The 6,214-nt window shown below is 44.5% G+C and overlaps 1 long non-coding RNA gene across 1 annotated transcript; it reads left to right on the top strand.

Annotated features, from left to right (window-relative positions):
- The first annotated feature begins 2,477 nt into the window (after positions 1-2,477).
- LOC307223155 lies at positions 2,478-4,896 on the top strand. Its single transcript, XR_013842000.1, has 2 exons — positions 2,478-2,590; positions 4,189-4,896. It is a non-coding gene; the product is annotated as an uncharacterized lncRNA (long non-coding RNA).
- The last annotated feature ends 1,318 nt before the right edge of the window (positions 4,897-6,214 follow it).

Raw genomic sequence — 6,214 nt, 5'->3', positions numbered from 1 at the left:
CCTCGACGGAGGGAATTTCCAAGGCCAAGCTTGGTTGCAGGCGCAGCGAAATAAATAAATAAAACCAAAGAGCCCCCTCGGATTGGCTGAGCCGGCGGGTTTCTGCCTGCTCAGTGGTTGTTTGGGAAGAAGGCGGGTGCACCTCTCCCACCTATATAAACGGAGAGATTGCGCTGATTAAATTGGCTGAATCATCCGTGCTCCCGCCTACGTCCCTTTGCCATTAGTCGTTGTTAGAGTGGCGGGGATGGGGAGTGGGGAGCCGAGGGTGGGTTTTAATTGGATAAAATGTGGCCTAGCCCCCGCTAGCGATTGGCTGCAGTATGGAGACATAGAAAGCCTTTCAGTACGTAAAGGGCATGGCTGGTGGGTTCCGTCTGTTCCATTTCTCCAGCTGGACTTACTGCTGGTTTCTTGATGGACAGGCAGGAAAACGTATTGCTATTTATTTGTTCCAGTTCCAACTTTCAAAGAAAAGAAAAAAGCAGAGAGATTGATTTAAAAAATAAGTTTGCAAATATTCTTTTTAATTTAAAAACTGCATTTAAAACTCTTTACATCTGAACATCATTACAGTGGTATCTCGGGTTAAGTACTTAATTCGTTCCGGAGGTCCGTAATTAACCTGAAATTGTACTTAACTTGAAGCACCACTTTAGCTAATGGGGCCTCCTTTGCCGCACCGCCGGAGCATGATTTCTGTTCTCATCCTGAAGCAAAGTTCTTATCCTGAAGCACTATTTCTGGGTTAGCAGAGTCTGTAATCTGAAGTGTATGTAACCTGAAGCGTATGTAACCCGAGGTACCACTGTACTTTAAAAGAACGAGCCAAGTAGCCTAATACTGAGAGTTTTTTTTTTAAAAAAACCACAACCTAATAAATTGGTTTGTCATGCCTCTGCATGCCCAGGTTTCCTCCCCACAGCCCATCACTCAACCCTAGACAATGTGACACACTGCAAAGGGCTGTAGCTGAATGGCAGAGCATCTGCTTTGCACGCAGAAGATCCCAGGTCCCATACTTGAGATTGCCAGGTGAGTCTGAGAGAGAACAGTGTCTTAAAACCCAGGAGACCCACTGCCAGTCACTGCTGACAGTATTGAGCTGGAGAGAGCAATATAGTTTAAGAAGTAAGGCACATTTATTAACTTCAGCTAGAATAGGGATAGCCAGAACCAGGAAAACCTTGCAATGAATGAATATTGTTCACTGTCCCAGCAAACAGCCATAATGGAAAAGTTGTCACAAAAACTGGAGGTGGCAAGGGGAGACAAAAAACAATATCATTTTTACACTGTATGATTTCGTTAAATATACAGATGAAACAACACATGGATGAGAAATTTCTACAACTGACATTGCAATATGGTGTAAATAAGCAGGCAATACTCTTTAGTTCGGGACGCGGGTGGTGCTGTGGGTTAAACCACAGAGCCTAGGACTTGCTGATCAGAAGGTCAGCGGTTCAAATCCCTGCGATGGGGTGAGCTCCTGTTGTTCGGTCCCTGCTCCTGCCAACTTAGCAGTTCGAAAGCACGTCAAAGTGCAAGTAGATAAATAGGTACTGCTCCGGCGGAAAGGTAAACAGCGTTTCCGTGCACTGCTCTGGTTCGCCAGAAGCGGCTTAGTCATGCTGGGCACATGACCCGGAAGCTGTACTCAGCCAATAAAGCGAGATGAGCGGCGCAACCCCAGAGTCAGTCACGACTGGACCTAATGGTCAGAGGTCCCTTTACCTTTACTCTTTAGTTCACTCTTATTATCTTGTGCTTTCAGAGTTGATTTATTAAGGAATCCACTGAAGTGGTTTACTGTAATCATCTCATTATTATGTATTGCAAAATAATATGTTCAGTATTTTATTCCCACCCCAGTGATCCATTTTCTGTCAATGTCATGTTTTATGATTTGTGTGCAATTCTGTAACAGAAAAATAAAAACAGAAGAGCAATGGTGTAACCCACTGTAAGGCAGCTTCCTATGTTCAAATGAACAGCTGTCTCCCAAGAAATGTTTTGCATGAAAAAAACATCAGTTCTTGGCATCTCCAGGAAGGACTGGGGAAAGACTCCTATGTGAACCCCAGAAAGCTGCTCCTGGAAGTCCCAGTACTGAGGGAATTTCCAGACTGCGGCTGTTCTGCAGATGGCATTCAGTCACATACCAGCAAGTTCACATTGTGCAACTGGAGTCAATTTTGAGCTCTCCTTGCACAACAAACCTGCTTCCCCTATTTATTTATTTTTTAAATGACTTTTGCAATAAGGAAAGTGATGGAAAGATGTACTGGAAAGTGTGGGATAACATTTGCTTAACACAAATGTGATCTAAACAAATCAGGATGAATGCTCGAAAAATAGGTGGTCTGCCTAACCTCCCTGAGAACTTTGTGCAAGCAAATCAGGGCAATTTTTTAGTAAACAGATTGTCTAGAAGAGACTTCAGTTCAATGAACCAATGGTCTAGCTCCCTATTTTTCCTAGGTCTCTATGTCCTGCTGACCGTCGCAATTGGAGGGGTGTCACCTAGAGAGGCCCGGAGGACTGCCTTCGGCCCCAAGGCCAGAAGTTCCCCTTCACCCTACTTAAGGTTGATTAAATCACAGTTTAAAATATCCCTGAGAAGCACTATCTTCTGCATGTTTACTCAGAACAGCAGCCCCACTGGGTTCTGTGAATTTTACTCCTAGGAAAGCATGTTGGCCGAAGTATTGCTATCTTTGACAAGACTAGGTGGCAAAGACTAGGTGGCAAGCTGGCAAGACTAGGTGGCAAGACTAGGTGGGTCAATGCAACTTAGCTTTGAGATAATGAGTTTTATTCCATATTTCAAAGAGCAAATATCTGGACACAAAAGTTATTGAGCTTTTCGTTGTTCATCTTCTGCCATGGTCTTTCAACACTTCCGTCATGCATGGGCTGCCATACGTCCAGATTTTCCTGGACATTCACTGATTTTCCACCAGGATGCTGTTTACGAGGGCCGAATACCAGCTATGTCTGGGAAATTCCAGATGTATGGCAACCCTAGATATTGTTACCTTTTTAGTTCAGCTACAGCCATGTTGATTTTCAAGGTGAGAGCAGAGTAGATTTGAAACCCCTACCTATTAACTGTTAAGTACGGCCCTAGTGGGACACTTTAAATCCAGGCTTGGACACTTAATCACTAGCAGTTAAATATACCACTTTTTGACCATTGAAGTGTGCTTCACTGGCTCTCAGGCAGAAATCCTTGCTGAGTCAAGTGTGTAGCTCTCCGTGGTCTTCCATTGCAGTTATGTGAGCAGAACAGGGAAGTGATTAATAGCAACTGCATTGCTACAATTAAAAAAACCAACCCACATAATAAAAATAAATATTTATTAGGTGTCTCAAAGCAACTTACACAATAAAAATAGAAAGAGCAAAGGTGTTGAGATCAAACATAAAGACATAAAAACATAAACTCATCCAAAAATATGACTCATGGGTGAGGACTCTGAAAAATGAGTGAAAATGTGACCCACCTGGGCAGGAGCTGAAAAACAAACAAAATCATGGGTCACATTTTTGCTCATTATTTGAAGTCCTGGTTGATGGGCCACATTTTTGGGAAACCTGTCCAGCAAGCACCAACTGGCAGCAGCATGTAGAAAGAGGCTGCAGTTTGCACTAGTATGCCACCAGATGGCAGCTGTGGGTAAAAAGAGGCTGTAACACCAGGAGGCAGCAGCATGTAAATAGAGAAAGCAATTTTGCAATACAGTGGTACCTCGGGTTACATATGCTTCAGGTTACAGACTCCACTAACCCAGAAATAGTACCTCGGGTTAAGAACTTTGCTTCAGCATGAGAACAGAAATCGTGCTCCGGCGGCGCAGCAACAGCAGGAGGCCCCATTAGCTAAAGTGGTGCTTCAGGTTAAGAACAGTTTCAGGTTAAGAACAGACCTCCGGAACGAATTAAGTACATAACCAGAGGTACCACTGTACTGTACAGTAATGGGTCAGCAGTAGTAGGTAAAAAGAGGCTGCATTTACAACATTTTGTCACTAGATGGTAGCAGAATGTTGTTTCAAGAGAAAGCAGGTATTTTACTCACTTAACAGAATGAGGGAGAGGGAAAACGTCAGAGAGGAAAAGGCTGTGGTTACTGTCACACAGGAATTTGGTGTCCTCCAAGTTAAGCTGTCACGTATCTTCCAGGCATCCTCTTCAAAGAAAGAAGGGAACTTCAGATGCCTACCTGAGAAATGTGAGGGACCTGAGCATCTGAATCTGGATCCTGAAAAAAAATCATAGCTGCCTTTCCCACCACCATCAGGGATCCAGAATGGACTTTGTAAGAAGCTGACTATCCTCACTGCTTCCTTGAGAGTAAACCAGACCAACTAGGGTAATGTAAATGGGCTAGCATTAGTAGATTTTTAGAGCCAAAGTTATTTGGCCTATTTTGCATTCTGTTTTGAACTTTCCTGCTTTTCCTTGTATCTTTTATTTTTAATAACATTTCCTGATTGAAGCGCTGAAGTGTGTGATTGCCAGCCTCGGGGTTTGATGCTTGGCATTCATGCTGCTGGAAGTTTAGGATCAGAGTTGTAAGAGACCAGCATGCTCTTCTGGGATCTGGGTGAGACCCAAGGAGCGTGGGCTGCCTTGACACTCTCACTATATAGGATAAAGCAGCTCTCCTTTCTCCAGCAATTTGTGTGTCCGTTGGACTGAGGAATGGGCAGAGGTAGAGCATGGCCAGCAAGGCTAGTAGCCATTAATTGGAGGTTGCTTTGGGATTTATTTATTTTTATGAATTGCACATGTTTCTAGTAATTGTGTGTTTCAATGTATACAACTCTTGGAGACCTTTTTGCATAACAACCATCTAACAGATTTAATAAATGATCCTTGTAATTTTTAGTTGATTGCAAACATATTTGATCAATTCATTGGCTAAACCAGGTTGCATTCCTAGTTAAGAACCAGAACAAGATGCCACAAGACTTCACCAGGTTTTTTGAGCTGCAGGGGGAAGGTCACTGCCCCTCATTTTCCTTTATGTCTGCACAAAAGGCATTTTCCCTCTGGGCACAGAAGAGAAGATTCTCTAAGGAGGGAAAGTCATTCCATAAAATGATGAGGCATACAGCAGAATGGGTCATAAAATATCCCCCTGAAAGGTTTCTGTAGGAAACTTTATCCAGCATTGATCCAGCCAAGATTCTGTCTTCCCTTAGAAGAAATCAGAAAGCTGCGTTTATACTGAATCAGAACGTTGGTCCATCTAGCTCAGTGTTGTCTACACTGACTGGCAGCTCTACTGCTGAGCTGCAGCCCTTCATTGGGCAACAGGAAGTGATGGCAGTCGTGGTCAGGGTGTCTGCTCATGTATTGCCAAGAAACAGGAAATGCATCCCCAGAAAAGAAGATAAATGACGACACAGATATTTGCGAGTGCCAATTTGTATGTATATGTGCACATTCAAAATGGACTGCTAGGATTTAACTGTAGTGCCTCTCCCCAGGAGGGGACAGAGGGACCAGAAGATTTGTGTTATCAGTCTGCAATCCAGCTGCTAACTGCTGATGGACGGCTTCATAGCCTCTGTGCTGCCTTCTTAAGCTTATCTTTAAATGTACCCGGCATCAAACAACCCTTCAAATAGAGATGTCTTCCTACGGAGAAGTGTCCTCTGCAAAGTAGGGCACACAGCCACCCTAGCCATCAGTGAGCAGTGGGTCCTTGGGCAGCCCCTCCTGTCTGCCTTCTTACTTACACCCAATCTGGGAGGCACCACTACCTGTCAGCTTCCTCCTCCTCCTAGTCTCAGTATTGCCCTCATAGAACTCAGCAGGGAGGATAGAAACAAAACTGGAATTCAGTGGTTCTGCCTCTCATTTGTTCTGGTGCCACCTGCTGTTCAGCTCCCTGCCTGCCACCCTACCAGCCTCAATGGGCACCAGCCACCACTGGAGGGTCCTTGGTTGGGGAAAAGGTAAAGGATCCCCGGACAGTTAAGTTCAGTCAAATTTGACAATGGGGTGTGGCGCTCATCTCTGCTTTCAGGCCGAGGGAGCCGACATTAGTCCACAGACAGCTTTCTGGGTCATGTGCCCAGCATGACTAAACCGCTTCTGGTGCAACGGAACACAGTGATGGAAGCCAGAGCTCATGGAAATGCTGTTTACCTTCCCACCACAGCGGTCCCTATTTACGTGCACTGGTATGCTTTCAGAC

This window comes from Podarcis cretensis (assembly GCF_951804945.1).
Source record: "Podarcis cretensis genome assembly, chromosome: 8".
Classification (NCBI taxonomy): Eukaryota; Metazoa; Chordata; class Lepidosauria; order Squamata; family Lacertidae; genus Podarcis; species Podarcis cretensis.
The sequence above is the reverse complement of the archived record's forward strand: the minus strand, read 5'-3'. Positions and strand labels throughout refer to the sequence as shown.